A 22,583-nucleotide genomic window follows, 5' to 3' on the forward strand; every position below is an offset into this window, starting at 1 on the left:
AGGGTGCTGGAACACATTCTGGAATCCCACATGTTTGGTAGATGATAGTGTTAATGTGAACAGATATGCTGCTCTGACTTGTGTGATTAAGCTCGTTCATTTCGTGACGTATGTGAACTCCAAAACTACTTATTGTACACATGCATTGGGGCTAGACTACACATGCATTGGGGCTAGCCTACACATGCAATGGAGCTAGCCTAGACATGCAATGGGGCTAGCCTACACATGCAATGAGGCTAGACTACACATGCAATGGTGCTAGACTACACATGCAATGGTGCTAGACTACACAGGCAGTAGGGCTAGACGACATATGCAGTGGGGTTAGACTAAAACATTTCTTTTTTTTCCTCCAGTCGGGCGTATAGCAAGGGTATGGAGTGTCTTTATTCTTTTAACAGGATAGGCATATGTAGTTCTATCTCTCTGTGAAATAGTAGCTAATGAGGATTGAATTATACCTTTGAGAAGAGTAAATTTTCTTAAGGCTAGTCTTAGAACTTCAGTTTATATTTTTATGGGTAGAATTACTAACACTGAGTAGTAATACCCGGAATTCAATTCATCACCCAACATTTGGTATTTGAATCTTATGAGAACGGACAATTAGCTGATGATGTTATTATCTTGATTAATGGGAGTACCTAGTCTATACTTAGACACATCATTGATCCACAGCTGGCATAGAGTTTCCTCACTGTTCTTAGATATTTCCCTTCCTCCCCAGTGGTTACTTGGTTGACCTCATGGTTCTGAGTAGGTGTCTGGTGTTGTGTCGTGTACGGCTCTGTCTGCTTATATAGTTTGTTCAGCTCTCGCTGCCATTGTTCTGTGCATCACGAGCGCCGTTGGCATAGTATGAAGTGAGACTGAGGAGGTGAGCCAGAGTTGGGTAAGTCATGAAGGATAGAAATCTTTTCTGGCACTGGGAAACTTGACACATTTCACGTAAGTATCGAGATTCTCGGCGCCTCCTTAAGAAGTCTATTAACTCCAGTTCTTGCGTTTAAGGGGAAATATTCCTTGATGGCGTCTGCCAGCGAATGTGAAGGAGAATTCAGACGTTTCATTCCTGAAAAAGTTGATGGATTAGAAGTCGCTGATTGACCTGAAGAGTGTGAAATTTCGTGACTGTTTTGTTGATAGGTTGGGGGGAAAAAGTGCGTGGATAAATGGCATGGAGAGTAGTTTTTTTTTAGTCTGAATCCATTATCATAAACTGCCTGGAAAGGACCCAGTGCTCCAACGGTGTTTGAATTCCTTTGCGTCGCTTTGTATTATGACTGTATGCACAAGTATCAGGGTAAGGGAAGGAGGAGCTGCCTGACAGCAAGTGCCTCCACTGGCGAATCCTCAGATCTGGTTGATCTTCCTTTGCCCTTCGAACACAGCACAAAAAACGAAAACCCAAAACGGGGACGTGATGGCAAATGGCGCCTAGATTCGTATCGTCCTGCGACTCAGTGTGTCCCACGTTCGAATCCCTTTAACGGACAGCGGACCGCTTCCCACTGACAGATTCATATGTCTTGGTTCAGGCCACTGACAGCACCTTGCTGTTCGTCCTCCCTTTTGGTCGATACGTTGGGATACCTTGATAAATGGAAATGCCAAGTGTCCGCAATAAGTCGCCTATGATAAGTAATGCAAAGTCTTCTCTAAGTAGTGTTTATGACCTTCTCGTTGGTAATTTTCCCGTAATCCTCAAATCTCAACCGCTCAACGGCTTATGATCGTTTAGAAGATGATATAAGATAAGGTGAATATCTGGCAAATGTATGTATGTCGAAGTTTCTGGCGAGGTGCGTCAAAGTTCGTTGATACCTCATGAGTTGGCGCCTCTGTTCGACATCACATCTTGTGCTGTGGTTAGGGGAGTAACTTTCCCATCTTGTCGTGTATAGTCTTGGGTAGCTAACGACCGTGTGATTCCTTCCCGCCAGTTTCCTCCCGCGTGACTTACTACCACCACTCAGATGGTTTTCGCCTCCGTGGCTGTTTGCTTTTAATTACCCATCGTCCTGTTTTCGCATAGACAGCGTAGAGTCTGAAGAATGGCAGGTGCTTGTGTGGGTTTGTGTATGGGGAAAGGTGTGATGAACGAGGAATTGGAGAAGACAGATCGAAGTATGAGTTCTGGCCCGTCTAGGCCAGGCGGGGGAACAGTCGATATGTGAAGTCAGAAACGTTCGCGAACCCCCTCCTCCGCCAAAATAAATCGCCATGGTGTTCGTAAGGCATACCTTGATAGTGATGACTTGTATGTGCTAACTGTGTAGGGTCTAAGGTGTTCTAGTGGTGATAGGGATGACTTGTGCGTGCTGCCTGTGCGGTTTGATGCGTTCTGATAGTGACGATTTAAACGTAAGCGCTTCTTGTATGATTTGAGGTGTTCTGATGGTGATAGTGATGGCCTATATGTAGAAACTGTAGGGTCTGAGGGATTTCTGATGGTGAAAGTGATGACTTGTGCGTTTTGATGTGTTGGGATAGTGATGAACTGTATTCGCCTCCTGTATAGTCATAGGCGATCTAATGGTGATAGTGATGACTTGCACGTGTCTCCTGTACAGATGGATGACGATGGTGACGCTTATAGTGAAACTAAGGAACTCATCTTACTGGACAAAAATAAGTACTGGAAATAAGGAGCCACTCCCTTCCATACACCATCATTGTCACACATTCATCTCATCGTCAGTGGAGGGAAGGTTTCGTGCTAGCTTCATCACCGTCAGCCACAACCAGGAACAACAACTGGGCATCGCTGGGGTGAGTGCAAGATATAAAAGTTATGATTTATTGGACGCAAGACAGACGTACAAATAGTCGGATAGACAGACGTGACAGACAGAAAAACTTTTTTTTCTTTTTGCAATTTCTATATATGAAGCACAGGAAGTTATTTTATTTCTTTTTTCTTGCGTTTTTGAGATAGAGAAAAACTCTAATTGTGTAAATGGGAAACAATAATCTCAATTGCAAGTTTGAAACGCATGAGTAACGCGAATCATTGTATTTCATACACACGCAAGTGATTTCATGGGTTTATCTACCCTGAAAGGTATATAAACTAACCTACAATGTATATGGGTAAAAAGTAATCGTATAAACATGAACACGACACGACAGTCGGGTATTGAAAATAACTTTGATTGTACCCTCGGCCATCAGCTGCGCGGGAGGGGGCTGGGAGTAGGTCGCGGGAACGGTGGGAGCCTTAGCAACACACTTGTGTGTCACTGGCCTTTGAGAAGGTTAGAGGAACCACTTGTACACTAGCTCACTACTTAATGAAGAACGTATTGACTGTCTTCTGCCGTGACTTCGTTGTCTTATACTTAATGAAGAACGTATTGACTGTCTTCTGCCGTGACTTCGTTGTCTTATACTTAATGAAGAACGTATTGACTGTCTTCTGCCGTGACTTCGTTGTCTTATACTTAATGAAGAACGTATTGACTGTCTTCTGCCGTGACTTCGTTGTCTTATACTTAATGAAGAACATATTGACTGTCTTCTGCCGTGACTTCGTTGTCTTATACTTAATGAAGAACGTATTGACTGTCTTCTGCCGTGACTTCGTTGTCTTAAACTAAGTCGCCTTTTTTTTCGTTATCAGTGGACCAGTTGACTAGATGACGACTCTTGCTTCTAACGTAATCCATAAAACTTTAGTTTTTTCTTTATTGCTCTTTTCAGCAATTTACGCTTCCTACTGAGGTTTACTCTGGCGTATAATTTTCACATAGTTACTTAGCTGACTGGTCGTAAACAGAAGTTGCGATTTATGGAAGAGCCTCAGAATGATTAGACGTAACAAATGGTGTTCCACAAGGCTCAGTCTAAGTACCGGTTCTTTATTCCATGTGAACTGAGTATTGATAATGGGCTGTAGTGTAAGATATCGGTATTCGCATGCGATACCGAGTTGAGAAATGATTCAGTAACAGAAACCGAACGTCCGCTGCTTCAAACTGACATAGATAAACTGATGGATTAGGTTCACAAGTGGCGAATGAATTTTGATATCGATAAGTACAAAGTTTTATATATATCGGTTATGGAAAAGAAAAGACAAGCTACTATGTGAATTATGACTAAACACCAGAAGTAGATGGAGAATAAGACTTGGGTGCAATAACCTCTGGTGATCTACCACCAAGCAAGCACTAGAAGCCGTTAAAAAGGCGAACGAAATTCTTGGATTTATAGGTTAGGTCAATGCACTTAAGGGAAATCATTGCTTTCTCATTACAAGTGGCTGGTGCGTCCTAGCTTGGTTATTGTATTCAGTTTTGGTTACCCAACTTAAGGAAAGACATAGATGGAATGTTGAGAGACAGAGAGGTTAGCTACCAAGATGATTCCAAGCCTGAGAGACAAATCCTATGAAAGCCAACGAAAGGACTTGAATGTGTTCAGCTTAGGAAAGAAAAGGTTAAGAGGTGATCTGATCCAGGTATTCAAAATGATCAAAGTCTTCCATAGTCTTGATCTAGCGAGCTACATAGGGATAGATTCGTCTGATTTTGCTTATAGTAATGGTTGCAACCTCGTGGGCAAACACCTTCTCTCGATTGGGAGAAACACTTTTTCTTCTGCAGGATTGTATATCGGCTAGAGTGTTTGGAAGGAGTACCATAGATACGTTTAAAAACAGAGTTTTTAATGTTTCGCTTCAGGTCCACGACAGATATTACTTGCACCTCCTTTGTTACATTGATGTATTACATTCATTTTCTACTTGAAATATCATGGTCATTCTACTCTTACCGCTCTGATCTATGAGGTTTATATCTCTTCCTCTACCACAAAGCGTCTCGGAGGGACTCAGCGGTTCCATGGAGGTTCCCTCTGGCAGCATACTCATCTCCTCTTACTGTTTGACCTCCTTCGTGGAGCCTCTTGGTAGCGTACTTATATTCTCCTTCAAGGGTAGAAATTCGCCAGTCTTCGTCTCCGTGGACACAAAAGAAACAATAACTTCTTAACAGCGTCCCCACAGATACTTGGAAACTTTCATTTGCTTGCTAGTCCCAGATCGCGAATATCGTCCCTGCTTAGAAGTTGGGTACAATGTGGCAAGCCGGTCTCGAGAGGCACGAGCAAGCAATACAATTTCCTGCCTGAATCCAGCACCAGTGAGATATATTCCCATTAATGAGTTTTACGTAAGGCTAGACCTTCCATTACTTAGGCTTTCCTCATTCAGCATCTTGGTCCATTACTCACCACACAGGTGGTTTATATTATAACAGCAGAGAGAGAGACGAAAAGTCATCCTGTGCATCATAGCTCAAAGGTTTTTACAGTGTTCTAGATAAGATACATTTAATTAGGGGGCAGAATAGCTCAAGTCAAGAGATTTGTTGTCAATGCTGAGATAAGCCAGCTTCTACATGTTGCTCATCCACTCATCATAGATTCATGAGCTGTGGAATAACCCTGTGTCAAACTCTCCAACAACAGACTTATGTTATCCAGATTCATGAGGTAGATTATGTTAAATAATTCGTCTTTACATTGCACTTTACAAGACCCAGTGTCACAACGTTAGACTTTTGTGGTGAAATGATTCTAGTTTGTTATTAACTCAGGCAATTTAGTGAGAGAGATATTCATCTTGGTACAAATAGTTATATAAGTGTACCCCGTCGGCGGGGTAGCGCCAGAAACAGAGGAAGAAAGGACGCATCCTGAGCGGATGCTTCCTTTCTTCGTATGTTTCCACTCTCTAGCTGTCATGAGTAATGCACCGAGACCACAGCCCCCTATCTATAACCAGACTCCACAGACTTTTCCGTGGTTTCTCTCGGCTGTTTCATACGCCCAGGTACAGTCCATTGACCACCTCACCCATTATATACCATATTGCTCCAATTCACTTTGTCCCGTGCTTGTCTTTCACCTTCTTGCATGAGTAGGCCCCAAGCACTCTAAACCTTTTTCACTCCATCCTTCCACCTCTAACTTTGTGTCCTGCTTCTCCTTGTCCCCTCCACTTCTGACACATACATAAATCCTCTTTGTTAACCTTTACTCACTCATTCTCTCCATATGTCCAGACCACATCAAACCCTCTCTCAAACATACTCCTCTTATGACCACATCTCTCTTTTAGACTTTCGTTACTCTATCAAACCACCTCACATATTGTGCTTAGACATTTCACATTAACCCGCCTCCCATATTCTCATCTACAGCTCATGCCTTGCCCACTGTACCGTTATACACACTTATTTCGCCTTCACAAATAAGGACTTCTCTTGCCACATATTCTTCAATGTTCCCAAAATTCTCATCACCTCCATCCCATGACTCACTTCCGCGAAGGTTTTGGGAGCGATGAAAAATGTGTGTATACATCTACATGTGCCTGTCTATCATCTGTCTATCTATCTGTCTCTGAAATTAAGTACCTAACTATGTATCTGTCTTTCTGTGTAACTATCTGTCTGTGTGTGCCTATAACTCTAGCCTCTTTTAGAACCTTTCCATATATTCACCTCTCTGTATATAGCTATGTTCTTACATATTTCATATGATGAAAGTATATATGGGCTATGTTTTGAGTCATATTTTTGGGAATATATACGTTTCTCACCATCAAATAGAGCATGTGTGTGTGTGTGTGTGTGTGTGTGTGTGTGTGTGTGTGTGTGTGCATCCTATTTGCATTCTACTACATTTACATTCAGTCATACAGAACAGAACCTCAAAAAGACTAAATACCTAAGTCGGGTACATCAAAACAACGAGACATCCCATTAAGTATTTAAGGGGATCAGCGGTTAAGCCTGTCTGGCTCTCCCTTAAGTGTGCGTGTCAACAAACCTCTTAGGTGGTGATAGAGGCTTAACTTTGAGTTCCTCTCGTCATCAGGCCAAGTGATGCCCCATCATTGCCAGGGCCTCCATTAGCTCACCACTAATTTCGAGTCCTTTCAGTGGCCCGAAACTTGGCCATTAATCAATTGGCGGGTTGTGAGGCGTGTGTGTGTGTGTGTGTGTGTGTGTGTGTGTGTGTGTGTGTGTGTGTGTGTGTGTGTGTGTTACGTGGAGAGAGTTGTATACTCGCGTTGCCCCTTCTCTTAACCCTTATATGTATATGCACTAAGTCTTTACTCTTATGTATTTGTGCACATACACTCACTCTAGCATATGCCAGGTGTCTCTTTTGTCAACCAAATTCAAAGGGAGGATGAACAGGTGGATGAACTGTGGACTGGCTGCCACGACCAGGATTCAAACTCATGCAAGTCTGATCCCAGGTGGCCTCGTGCATGTATGACAGTCAGAAACGCTAACAGTGTGTGTGTGTGTGTGTGTGTGTGTGTGTGTGGTTGCCCATTGTGTGTATGAATATCTAAGAATAGATTCTTGATACAAGTTTAATGGTGATGATAATGATAATAATAATAATAATGATAATATTGATAATAATAATGATGATGATAATGATTATAATAATAATAGTAATAATAATAATACTAATAATAGTAATAATATTGATAATGGTAATGATAATAATAATAATGATAATAATAATAATAATAATAATAATAATAATAATAATAATAATACTGCTGATGATAATGATATTGATAATGACTGATGATGATAATAATAAATAATTTATTGAATATCGGCAGCCGTTCGTCGTAAGATGCACATTAGGATGTTAGAGAACTGGAAGGTCATAACTGTAAGTAGTTAACTAATCATAAATGAGCTTAGGATTACTTTGGGGCTGGATAGCTCCACACTTTGGACAAACACGTGAGTGAGGGACGTCTATATAGTCAGGATGGCAGATATACAGGTAATTATACAAAGTAAATACTATGATTAATGCCTCATGCATCTAGCACTGATTAATTGGACATTAAGCGATCAATATAGCTAAGTGATTACTGACTGTTTGATGGTGTAGTTGTTTGTGGTGTCTCGCACGGTATCTGATATTATTATTATTATTATATATTATCCCAGGCAACCTCTTTGAGAGAGAGGGTGCTGGTATAATTCATTAACATTTTGCCAGGGGCTCGTGCACCTCTAAGGCTGCGCTGCGCTCAGTAGCAGGGGCAGAGTAATTGATATACATGGGAATGCATATCGTAATAGGATCATCGGAATAACACCTTCTGTAAGGCAGCATTGAGGGACCAGAATGTCATAGGACTCATCATGATGCTCGACGTTATAATGCGTCATCTACAGCAATCCTCATCATGATGCTCGACGTTATAATGAGTCATCTACAGCAATCCTCATCATGATGCTCGACGTTATAATGCGTCATCTCCAGCAATCCTCATCATGATGCTCGACATTATAATGCGTCATCTACAGCAATCCTCATTCTCTTCTTACTTAAATCCTTACATACAGAAGCAGCTCTCCCTACTGAACACATTGTCCATACCACAATCTACAGACAGTACCTCGGCCGTCATACTGTATAGAGGGGAGAGCCATCATCAACAATGTCATAGAGGGAATCAATGTTTTCTTGCGATGCACCATTATCCTGTTTTTGACCACCGTCATGTTCTGTAGAGAGAGGGGAGCCGTAATCAACGATTTCATAGAGGGAATCAATACGTTCTTGAGATGCCACATTAACCTATTTTTGACCAACAGTACAAAGTAGGTGAAAAACATGATTCCTTTTATCTGGGTTACGAAGGTAGATTTTGTTTTTCTTCAGCCAACAGTGGGTCTGTAGATCCCTGGAGAACGAGAGGACAAAGCGGTAGCCTACAGCTGACTTATGTAGCGGCATCTGCTTCCACTGACTACACACACACACACACACACACACACACACACACACACACACACACACACACACACACACACACGCACACACACACACACAGACACACACACACACACACACACACACGCACACACACACACTCACACACACACACACACACACACACACACACACACGCACACACACACACACACACACACACACACACACACACACACACACACACACACACACACACACACCGAAAACAACAACAAAAGGCCTTTGTATGTCTCCTGTAGTAACACCCTGGCCTTACACCTGCTTTACTCAGGTGGATCAATAGCAAGACCCGAATACTCTGTCCAAACACTTGGCTCACATCGTTACACCTGGTGGAGGAAAGGAAGGTATAGGCGTTGAGTCTCGTGGAGAGAACAGCCCGAAGAACCAACACTCTTTGTGATTGTTATCTGTGTGTTGTGGGGAGAGGGAGTTATACGCTCGTGTTGCCCCGTCTTTACTCCTCTGTCTGTGTACGCCCACAGAACCGATAATTACAGTACATGTCTTAAAATAGATCTTGATGGTCATCCTTCGGTAGATGTCCCATTAAATCCCCAAAAGGGATACTTCCAAGTCCTATGAATAACTATCCATCCTGCTCGCCACCTGCCTCATCTCTGAAACACGAAAACAGTGACGTAAATAATTTAGAAGAGTTTGCATTTTGCAGCGCGCTGCAGCTCTGACAGATATCCGCTCCAGGAAATGGTAGAAGAGGAACTGTTTGGTCCAAATATTTACTTTATAGCGCTGCCGTCAGAATATCATTAAATTTTCATTTTATATACGTTGAGACGTTACGTGTTACTAACTACCGTAATCAAGGCTATCTCTTTTAAGCCAACCATTTATGCTTCAACTCTTGTAGACTTAATCGCTACAATAGAATTCCCTAGGGAGTTGTCCCTTCTCAGACTCTCTTCAATTTCCTCCAACGCGACCTTCCCATCACCTCAGGCAAACCTTAACACGGAGATCCTTTCGTATGCAGACGACTTCACAATCACATCACAACACCACCATAACATCGTTTAGTAGCCCATCAAAAACAGAAAGTCTGCGTCTCCTTATAAGTCCCTCAGTCAATCTTTTGACCCCAGAGAGACACGAATCCCGCTCACATCCTCCAGTCACCTTCAGTAGACAGTCGCTCCCACTGAGCAAAACACCAACCACTACAGGAATTACATACGCCCTACACGTGGCATTCAATCCCCACTTCTGTAATATATATATATACAAAAGCAACATAGACATCAAATCCCTCATAACAGCAGCGGGCATCAGATTTGGACAAGTAAACGAATCCCATAACATTTCGTACAAATAGTTCATCCGATGCACTTTTAAACTAGATTTCACCTGCGGGATCTTCTACCCTCTCATAAGCAAACATAACGAAGCTAGAGACCACACAAAATAGGGCTCTCTGAGCAATCACTGGCTGCCTGTCACCTACAAACACTCAACACCTACACAGTGAAACAAAGATCCTCCCAGTATAGTCCTACCTCTAGCATGTTCGGTACTCAATTATAGGACGGACAAAATACACTGAAATAACCCGACAAGCATTAAACAACTGGCCTCTCAACTCAGTCTTCCAACCCAGTATACATCCACCCATCAGAAAATACACTCCCCAGACCAACACGAGTCATGCGCTCTGGACATTACATACCCCAGTAACGCCACAAACACCTAAGATGCAGCTACCACAAGAAAGAGAACGAGCACTTACTACGCAACTGCACTGCACTCTCTGCACACAGACATTCTTCCATTACAACATTTTATGACCATTGGTCCCGACCGGTGGATGTGCCTGCAGGAGTACTGTAATTATCAACCAGCCCCTAGGGGAGAATGAACGGCTGAGCCGACTGTGGGCCGACTGCCGCGGCCACGAATCGAGCCTATATGGGTTCGATCACGGGCGGCCTTCGAATAAGTCGTGGTCAGCAACGCTAACCGGCATACACCTCGGAGGTCCATATTTTTCAATTCTCTAGTTACATATCCTTGAATGCATCTTGTTGAGCTCATAAATGATGCCACCAGAATACTTCAACACAGTTTCACCGGCGTAGTTTTAGTGTTTCGAACATTTACAAACAATGGCAGAAGCGACCTACGGTGATAACTGCTAGAATTTGATATTAAATGCTCAGCTCTCGGTCTAATCTGAAAATGTTTTAAGTTAAAGTCAGAGAAAAAATACATAATGAAAATTTTTTCGACTTTTGCGACTGGATGGCCTCATTTGACGAGCTGGCTTTCATACTTGACTGTCTTTGTGAACAAGAGTATGAAACGCCCCGAGGTGGTTAGGTGCCTCTTAAGTGTCCATATTACTTATAACCCACACTTTTATCATGACTGCCGTATTGTATACTTAAGTTCGTAGTGATGTGGCTGTTTCATTATATACCTCGACTGATGTACTGAGGATGCCATATGTATATGATAGGCTGTAAGTGATTATGGCTGCTTTTTTCTATCCTGTATATAGTATAGTGGGCCAGCATGTCTCTCAGGTGGTGCAGTAAATCATAGCCACTGCAGCATCTGCCTCAGGTGGTTGTAGTATGTTGTGGCTACACTATATCTCTCAGCTGGTGTTATGTGCTCTGAGTACCACAGTGGGTCCTTTCAGCTGGTATAGCATTTTGTACGTATAACACTTGAGAGATGGTCGTTTCTGTCTCACTACTTCCACACTCTAATGTCTATTCTGATGTTGACGGGGTTCGAGGAGCCCAGTACACCAGGGGCCAGTGGTTCGCAACCATCTGTCTCTCGTGCCACAAACGTGTCCTTCCACACCTTACGTAGTCTCGCCATAAATTTAAAGAATCATTTTTTTTCAGCTATCTATCGGTCTATCTATCTATATCTATCTATTCTCTCTCTCTCTCTCTCTCTCTCTCTCTCTCTCTCTCTCTCTCTCTCTCTCTCTCTCTCTCTCTCTCTCTCTCTCTCTCTCTCAATTGAAAAGGATCACAGTTTTGCGCGCGATCAAGTATATTCTTAAAGAGTCCCCGTGGACTCTTAAGAATATATATATATATATATATATATATATATATATATATATATATATATATATATATATATATATATATATATATACATATATATATTATATGGGCTAAACCAGGGTATGTGAAGCGTCTTGGGTAAACCATGGAAAGGTCTGTGGGGCCTGGATGTGGAAAGGGAGCTGTGGTTTCGATGCATTGCACATGAGAACTAGAGAATGAGTGTGAGCGAATGTGGCCTTTTTTTTTTTTGTCTTTTCTTGGCGCTTCCTCGCTGGAAGGGGGAGGGGGAATGTTATTTCACATGTGGCGGGGTGGCGACAGAAATGGATGAAGGCAGCAAATATAAATATGTACATGTGTATATATGTATATGTCTGTACATATATATGTATGTATACTTTGAATTGTATATGTATCTATATGAGCGTGTGGGGGCGTTTATGTCAAATAATTCCTCCGTTGTTGTGACCCATTTCTATCATGATATCAGATTCTGAAATCTTCCTTCATAGTCCAACATATGCAGCCGTACTGTGTTTACATAAGAGTTCGTCAGGAGAAGGGAAAATACGTCTAAGAAATCTCCAATCATTTGTTTAAAAGGAGATAATCCCTTTCGTGCGGAGCATTGAATCCTCCACCCTGAGGAAGCTTAGAGAAAGAGAGAGAGAGAGAGAGAGAGAGAGAGAGAGAGAGAGAGAGAGAGAGAGAGAGAGAGAGAGAGAGAGAGAGAGAGAGAGAGAGAGAGAGAGAGAAGAAAATAGGGAAGGTGAAGATAAGCAAACACAGAGAGAGAGAGAGAGAGAGAGAGAGAGAGAGAGAGAGAGAGAGAGAGAGAGAGAGAGAGAGAATGGGGAAGGTGAAGATAAGCAAACAGAGAGAGAGAGAGAGAGAGAGAGAGAGAGAGAGAGAGAGAGAGAGAGAGAGAGAGAGAGAGAGAGAGAGAGAGAGCATGCATCCCTCACAGTAACCTCGACAAGATACCCCCCCTCCACACACATTCACAACCCGACATTAGAATACACAGTGAAATTACTTGCATATGTAAGAGACGTGGTTTACAGCTGAGGGCGTGTGTGTATATCTGGCCCACACTGATATTGCCAGACACCCGCAGTCTGTAGGCGAGTGGGGGAGGGGATTCAGAAATATAGCGTCCGATAAGGAAATATTCCAAGTATTCTTATTCTTGGGAATATAAAACTGGAATAGATAAGATTGGGCAATGGAATGATAAGAAAATTTCGAACAGTCACACGGACGAACAATGGCGTTTATCTTGGAGGTGTTTTGTGAACGGGTTGAATGGCCGCGTTTCTTATCATTGATTTCCAGTTGAATTGCACATCTTTTCCGGAGGATGGAACACTTGCTGGAAGCCCTAATGTCCCTTCAGCCTTGCGTTGTGGAATATTGTACATAAGCCAGTCTGACGGAGAACGACTAGATGTCTGTTCAGTGCACAAACTACATCCTCTTGTTCTGATGTCTTCAGGCGTCGCCCGTCATATTCCTGTGGGCCAATTAACGAACGCTGTTCACTGTATATGTTAACTGAGACGGCACGGGCAGCTGAGGCCTTATATATATATATATATATATATATATATATATATATATATATATATATATATATATATATATATATATATATATCTTTACTTATTTATTATACTTTCGCTGTCTCCCGCGTTAGCGAGGTAGCGCAAGGAAACAGACGAAAGAATGGCCCAACCCACCCACATACACATGTATATACTTACACGTCCACACACGCACATATACATACCTATACATTTCAACGTATACATATATATACATACACGGACATATACATATTTACACATATACATGATTCATACTTGCTGCCTTTATTCATTCTCGTCGCCACCACGCCACACTTGAAATGACAACCACCCTCCCCCCGCATGCGCGCGAGGTAGCGCTAGGAAAAGACAACAAAGGCCACACACACACACACACACACACACACACACATATATATATATATATATATATATATATATATATATATATATATATATATATATATATATATATTATACATATTCTCCCTTTCCCGCATTTGCGAGGTAGCGTTAAGAACAGATGACTTAACCTTTGAGGGAATATCCTCACTTGGCCCCCTTCTCTGTTTCTTATTTTTTGTAAAAGTGAAAATCCAGAGGGGAGGATTTCCAGCCCCCTCTCCCTCCCCTTTTAGTCGCCTTCACTGACACGCAGGGAATATTTGGGAAGTATTCTTGATTAGGGCCTCTGCTGGTCGTGCTAACATCACAAAAAAATTTGTTTTCGTATAGTAATTTTTGTACTAATTTGAACCCTCTTACGGATGATAGCTTTACGTGACAGTGGAGGGACACGAGTGGCTTATTGTCTATTTGTCAATGTCTGTCAGAGCTTACGTGTGAATCTTTGTCTATAGGATCATCCGAGATTCACATGAGTTCAGCCAATAGGTCGTATTACCCTGTGGTAGTCATGCGTCAGTGTACTCTGACCTTATACTACTGACGAAGGTGTGTCAGGACCCACGTCATGTGACCCTAAACACGCAGGCGACCAGCGCCACAAACTTCCCTGGACCAGGTTAAATGAAGCAGACGAGAAAGTTGAGCGTTGTGGAGAATTTCCTTTGATGTCCATTTGGTTTATGTTACATTTTGATATATATATATCTATATATATATATATATCAAGCGAGGGAATATCTTCGCTTGGCCCCCTTCTCTGTTCCTCTTTTGGAAAATTAAAAAACGAGAGGGGAGGATTTCCAGCCCCCCGCTCCCTCCCCTTTTAGTCGTCTTCTACGACACGCAGGGAACCTTTGAGAAAGGAGATAGATATATATGTAATTAGATAGATTGATAGATAGATTACACACACACACACACACACACACACACACACACACACACACACACACACACACACACACACACACACACATTGCATGGACAGTAGGTGCTCTTAACCACATGATCATTTTACATATGTGAGCTCTTGTGTGTATCCACTGACAATTCCCAATATCATATATAGGACGTAAAGCGCATTTTCCCACCAACTTTCCCCCGTTGCCTCGAATCAGTCGATGGTGTAAACACAAAGGCAAAAATCCATCGTGTTGCATGAACGTATTATGACTGATTAGGAGTATAAGACCTCGGGTTTCATCCTGAACCCATCCTCTTCTTATATAAGATTATTCCACTAACATGGCTTCACACACCTTTAGTCTTACAGATCCTATTTAGAAACGCTCAGTAAATGGCATCTTTGGCACTCTCGCTGATAGTGAGGGAAAGTTTGTGAGACTTATTGCGGTGGCGATAGAACTTGTGGACTCCAGGTCTCGTGTCAAATTCAATTTTTATATCGGTTTGTTGATTCCAAGTTTTTATTGGATGCTATTTCTTGAGTTTTTTTATATGTTTTTTTCTGAGCTGTTTCTTTTTTTTCCAGTTTTTCATAGGCTTCGCAAAAAACAACTTGAGGAAAAGTTTTTGGCTTTCGAAAGAAAAATATTTTGTCGAGTTAAGCCCCACTCTTGGTGATCACTTTCCTCACCAAGGCTGATCTGCCTAACTTACAAGGGCTAGTCTTTCTTTTCCTTACTCATAGACACCTGAAATAGGATAGAGATTCACCTCTGGGCGTCGAGGATTCGAACCCAATCCTACTGCGTGGCAGACCGATATGCTGAGCTGGACTACGAGGTTACGAAGGCTTTCCAACTGGGTTCGAAGCCTTGACGTACAGAGGTAAATCGTTATCCACACTTCAATGTGTTAAGTACGTGGTAAAGAGACACCTGATATATGTTTATCTTTTGGGTTAGGTTTTATTCTAGTCTCCTCATAGATACATGAGGATGATGGGTAACTATAGAATCACAAAGTTGGATGGCGCTTTCTACATAGACAGTCAAGCCTTACTTCGTTTTCCGTTGTTTGGCGTTTTTACCATGGTTATTGAAGCCTTACTTCGTTTTCCTTCGTCTGGTTCATTCCTCCACATTGGTGGTTGGTTGGTTTGTTGGGCTTCATATGGATGATTGGTTGGTTAGTTGGGCTTCACATGGGTGATTGGTTGGTTAGTTAGGCTTCACATGGGTGATTGGTTGGTTAGTTTGGCATCATATGGGTGATTGGTTGGTTATTTGGGCTTCTTATGGGTGATTGGTTGGTTACTTGGAGCTTCATATGGGTGATTGGTTGGTTAGTTTGGCTTCATATGGGTGATTGGTTGGTTAGTTGGGCTTCATATTGGTAATAGGTTGGTTAGCTAGGATTCAGGCCAGGACACTAAAGCCATCATTATCGACATACAAACCACCAGTCGAAGAATCTTGAGCACTTTCATCAGGTGCTCAAGCTATTGGTACGATCTTATACACGCCACATGGGTAGCACTGTCTGCATGGACTTTTAAAAACCTTGGTTGAGTCTTTCGGCTATTAGGGCTATCACGTACCAGGGTCATCAATACGTCCGTCATATCAGTGTATCGCATTCAACGAGGTACGATGGGAGATTTATATAAGGCCAAGTGGTCGACCTCCCCACCCGTCTATTATTTTATCTACAGGTGTACGAATCTTTGGGCACATTGAAGTGATTGGTTTACGTCGATTTCATGTGACAGTATATGGAATATATATATATATATATATATATATATATATATATATATATATATATATATATATATATATATATATATATATATATATACCTACCTACCTACAAGCAGAAGTTGGGAGGAGTTTGGTAGCTAGCAGCCAAACTTTTGCCTCCGAAACCCATGTCACAAACATTTCTTGTATAGATCTGTCGATCCAAAGTTTTAATTGGATGTTATTTCTCGGGACGGTTTCCTTTACTTTGTGGTCAGCTGCAGGGAAATAACTATGAAGGAATTTCAGTAAAATCTTGGTGGGTTTTATTACCGAGATGACGTCGGATTGTTCACCTGGTGTAGACCATGATTTGTTGATCGTCTTTTCTGTTGGGTTTTGTTTCCACGTTGGAGGTGTCGGCCGCTGACTAAAGTCTGTTGGGAAATTTTGTTGTGACTGAAATATTAACTGGATTAAAGAGAGGCAGAAAAATAGCAGGGAAGTGATAAAAGTTTTTATGAGCTTTTGGGAAATTGGAAAGCCTGCCTTTATATTAGTGGCTGGTCATAGTGGTTTATGAGAACATGGGAGAGTAAACAGTTCTAAAGCTTCGTGATGTAAAGGAGGAAACAAATATCATAACTGCCCACCCTTCAGTTATCAATTACAGTTCCGAAGCTTCGCCGCGTTGGGAAGGAAACAGATATCATATCGGCCCACCCTCCAATTACCAGTTTGCCACGCAGTGATATGTGTTGCAGGAGCTTGTCGAGCATTACGTGGTATAGCTACTGGTAGGGGACACATAACCAGCCAGCTCATGGGAGCAGAATCCAAAGTAATAAACATAACCAACCAGTTCATGGGGACAGAATCCAACGTAATGTCTTTAGAAGCGAGAAAGTGAATCAACCTTCCACGTGCGGCGGATGGGATCGAATTGCGAGGTCAGACTGGGAGAGCTGATGAATGTGATTCTTTTAAATTCATCTTCGTCGTGTTAGAACTTCCCCAAGTGTGAGAGTAGAACTCCATACAGGCGGGGTTCGATCCGTTGTATACCTACATACGCTGTACAGAAGAAGAGAACGAATGACATCTGAGAAGTAGGCTTTGTCGCTTGTGTAATTCGAGACTTCCAAAGTAGGTTAGGTGTTACGGCGGTACAGAGTATGTGTATTGTGTTGAGCGGTGGAGTTGCAGATCCATCAAACGAGATGGGGAAAGTTGTGAGGAGGTTTTAGAAAGAGAGATGGGCTAGAACTGGGCCTCAGTGGCGTTAAACTTATCCAGGTTACGTTTATCCCACTGGGATATCCTGTCTTAAGTCTGAGTTTATTGAGAAAGTTGCGTCGAGACGAGATGCAGATCGAGCGAGAGAAGACAGGAGACGATTTCAAGGAAGTGGAGCAATGGAGTGTTGAGTCGTCAGCTTATGAGTGCATTCTGTTATCTGTTGAAGTGAGGATATCGTTAACTGTAGAGGGAGTGGAGTGTAGGAGAGAGGACAGTTCCCTGAGGGACGCCGCTGTTGACGAATAGAGAGAGAGGGGGAGAGAGGTTGATCCATATGTAATTACGGTAACTGATCAGGCACAGAGGAAGGGAACAAAAGGGGGAGAGGAGAGCCAAAGAGTGGAGTTTGGAATATATATATATATATATATATATATATATATATATATATATATATATATATATATATATATATATATATATATTTATGTATTTATTAAATCATATCCTATTTGTTATACTTAATCGCTGTTTCCTGCGTCAGCGAGGTAGTGCCAGGAAAAAAGACGAAGAATAGCCCATCCACTCATACACACACACACACACACACACACACACACACACACACACACACATATATATATATATATATAAACCTCCCTGGTCTGTGACTGCCTAACATCCTATTACCGACCTGAGAGAGAGAGAGAGAGAGAGAGAGAGAGAGAGAGAGAGAGAGAGAGAGAGAGAGAGAGAGAGAGATTGATGAAGGCACTTTCATATCCCTTCACATCAATAAATCTTGCCAGTTATATATATTTACACTTCATGTTGCTAAAGCAGGTTAATCTCCCTAGTCCTGTAAATCATTGATATTCCCAGGGATTTCTGCCCTTTCAGAGGGAGATAATAAATTCTGTAAATACGGAGTATATCTCTTTTAGGCTGAAATAACTTCCTCTCTCACTCTCTTGCTTCCATTGCAGGGGTAAAATTTAGAATCTGATTAAACGCGGAGCCTGCAGCCGAATGCTGAAAACTTTCAAACAAGAATCACGAAATATTTGGAAAAAAGGGAGAGGACCATTTTGAGTTTTGCTGCCCAAAACATGAGATTAAATCTGAGCCGAGAAATGGGGTATTTCCGATATCGCAGTGTGTTTGGATCCCTTAAGTCTCACTTACTTTATATTTATTGGTCACTCTGCTCGTATATATGTATATATGGATGAAGGCAAGCAATTATGAATGTATATGTATATGTGGATGAAGGCAAGCAATTATGAATATATACCTGCGTATATGTATATATGGATGAAGGCAAGCAATTATGAATATATACCTGCGTATATGTATATATGGATGAAGGCAAGCAATTATGAATATATATCTGCGTATATGTATATGTGGATGAAGGCAAGCAATTATCAATATATACCTGCGTATATGTATATATGGATGAAGGCAAGCAATTATGAATATATACCTGCGTATATGTATATGTGGATGAAGGCAAGCAATTATGAATATATACCTGCGTATATGGGAATATGAGTATGTATGTATATCAACGTATATGTGTATATGTAGATATGTATGTGTGTATGTGTGTATATGTACGTGTATGTGCGTGTATGTATATATGTGTGTTTATGAGTTGATGGGTCTTTGTCTCCAAGCGCTACGTTATGTATATGCACGTGTATGTTGGAGTATGTATATATGTGTGTATATGAGTGGATGGGTCTTAGGCTGTCTTCTAGCGTTACCCCGCTGATGCGGGAAACGGCGATCATGTATAATGAATAAATGAGTGTGAACGGATGGGGCCTTTGTTGTCTTTTCCTAGCGCTACCTCGCACACATGAGGGGGGAGGGGGATGTTATTCCATGTGTGGCGAGGTGGCAATGGGAATGAATAAGGGCAGACAGTGTGAATTGTGTGCATGTGTATATATGTATATGTCTGTGTGTGTATATATATGTGTACATTGAGATGTATGGGTATGTATATTTGCGTGTGTGGACATGTATGTATATACATGTGTATGGGGGTGGGTTGGGCCATTTTCTTTCGTCTGTTTCCTTACGCTACCTCGCAAACGCGGGAGACAGCGACAAAGCAAAATAAAAATAATAAAAATATATATATATATATATATATATATATATATAGATATAACAGTCAGTTGATAGACATTGAAGAGACGAAGCTAGGACGCCATTTGGTAAACATGTGATTGTCGACAATCACGTGTTTACCAAATGGCGTCCTAGCTTCGTCTCTTCAATGTATATCAACTGACTGTTATATTTCTCTCTTGTGTCTCCCCTGATGATGTGATTATTACACGAAAGTGCACTTGGGAACTTTTCGTGTTTCATTTTCCCCGTGGACTCATAGGAATATCTTGATCACGCGCAAAATTGTGATCCTTTCCAATATATATATATATATATATATATATATATATATATATATATATATATATATATATATATATATATATATATATATATATGTATATATATATATGTATATATATATATGTATATATATGTATATATATATATATATATATATATATATATATATATATATATATATATATATATATATATATATATATATATATATATATATATATATATATATATATATATATATATATATATATATATATATATATATATATATATATATGTATATATATATATGTATATGTATATATATATATATATATATATATATATATATATATATATATATATATATATATATATATATATATATATATATATATATATATATATGTCGTGCTGCACACCTTATACTTTCCCTTTACGAGCCCTAATAGTGATATAGGCAGTGAAGCTACGAGTACCATATTATCGGTTGGAATCCTGAAGAAGATAAGATTGAATCCCTTGTGTTCGTATGTCTTTCGTAACTATTTTTTTTTTTTTTTTATAGTTCCAACCCTCATTGGAGAGTACTTGAGACTTAGGTAAGCACGTTTCCTACGTTAGAATCCAAGTTTGAAGAGGGAGAGAGGGAGTACTTGACCCCTTTGAAAACACTCTTATGTGAAGTAGCATCCCGTGGACAGAGCAATCAATAGTCTGAGGCTGGATGTGCGTCTTTATGACCTCCTGGGTGTAATACAATGCAACTGTATCATTTTCCTTATCATATCACACACCCTTGTCGTCTTATTAGTTCCCAACATTCATGATTACTCCTTCACCAACTCACAAAACACGTATCCTCCCTCATTAGGACGTACCATTGTCCAAAAACTCGATTCTCCACTTCTTTCTCCCTTCCTACCTCCTCCTGTCTCCTGACACCTGGCCCCCCCAATATTTACCCAGCCCTCCCTGGACAACAAACACATCCCTTTTGCTCCAAGGTAAACAGGGTTCTGTTTTTCTTTCACCCTAGACGGAATTTATAGCTTCTTCAGCTCAGTGTGTGTCTGCCTCGAGGGCAGAGAAATTTTGTCTCCTCTAATGTAGTATGTGTCTGGCTGTCGTGGTTTAGTTCTTTGTGTAGCGGTTCCGTGATGTAAGAGGCAGTTCATTTTAACTCGGTATGTGTCCCCTTCCTTGGGCCTGGAGACAGTTCTATGTATTCTAGTTCAGTATGTGTCCGCCTGTACGACGGGGGATCATGTGTCGTAAGTCTGTGTTAGTGTAATATATGTGTCCGGCGATACGATGGCAAACTGGCTTTTCGAGAGTTGGGCGTGACGATCCATTCTTTCTCTTCCATGGCACGATCGGCTGGAATTCCCGAGAGCCGCACGTTCGTTCTGGAAATCCAGGGAGCCATTCTTGAATTTCGAGGTACACTCTTCCAGAAGCACTCCCGGTATTCATTTCCCACTATCGTGTTTCTCGGGCGTAAGCAAAATAGTTCCAGATGAGAAAAGACAAGGTCTTGATCTTCGCCGCTGGGGCCACGGATTTATTGTGCACTCCATCGCGCTGGGCCTCAGCCGAGCAGATGAGGTTTCCGAGTGCAGCAGAAGGTCGTGACCTCCGCGATTGAATTACAGTAATAGTTACAACGTGAGAGAAATATCTACAAAGGTAACGCCAAACTGAAGGAAATTATATGATTCAGGTAATCGTCTCTTTTATATTTGTCCTATTTACTCTTGACGAAGGTTGAGCAACAATGACGGGATCATTTAACCAATATAGTAACTAAGTTATTTGCAGTAGGCAAAGTTAGGATTCCAGTTATATCATCTGAGGTGGAATGATGTTATTGATGAAATGCTTACCCATATATCTTGTGATGATCGGTGGGAATTATATGAGAATTTATATGTCTTACAAGAGTTACGTATGCGACGTTCTACGGTGCTCGAATGATTTGGCTGGCAGAGGTTCACAGTTGGTCAGTTGAGAATCATCTGGAGGTGTCAAGTCCCATATGTATGTATTACCCAGTCTGAGTTGGGCAAGAACAATATCAAGGGCAGTTGGCGGCACCTTTTAGTCTGCTTTCCTTGGCAGCAAGATACGAACCGCTACCATTTCTGCAGCTGGAGTTGTATGGCTAAGCTATGTAGCCTGTGAAGTCAAGTTCAGACTCAAGAGGTGAAAGTGGTTCAGGAATTTTCTCTTTTTTTAATCTCCATAAAGTAGCGTTTGGCATCATTTAAATCCTTAGCTTTGTGTGTGTGTGTGTGTGTGGAGGTCAGGGACATGTCGAACATAATGAACGTATTTTTGCCGCATTCCTTCCAGTTTCGCTCAATTGTAATTTTCCCGAAAGTCCAAAGAGGATTAAGAATTCTTACGAGTCTAATTCC

At 41.2% G+C, this 22,583-nt stretch overlaps 1 protein-coding gene across 5 annotated transcripts in view; it reads left to right on the forward strand.

Annotated features, from left to right (window-relative positions):
* The window catches only part of LOC139757444 (uncharacterized), a 979,032-nt gene that overhangs the window by 78,155 nt on the left and 878,294 nt on the right, over positions 1–22,583 (forward strand). For all 5 annotated transcript variants that reach the window (XM_071677964.1, XM_071677968.1, XM_071677965.1 and 2 more), the window contains exon 8: positions 2,577–2,775. The gene's annotated coding sequence lies outside the window, so the exon portion shown is untranslated. The remainder of the gene's footprint in view (positions 1–2,576; positions 2,776–22,583) is intronic.

This window comes from Panulirus ornatus, chromosome 26, assembly GCF_036320965.1.
Source record: "Panulirus ornatus isolate Po-2019 chromosome 26, ASM3632096v1, whole genome shotgun sequence".
NCBI lineage: Eukaryota > Metazoa > Arthropoda > Malacostraca > Decapoda > Palinuridae > Panulirus > Panulirus ornatus.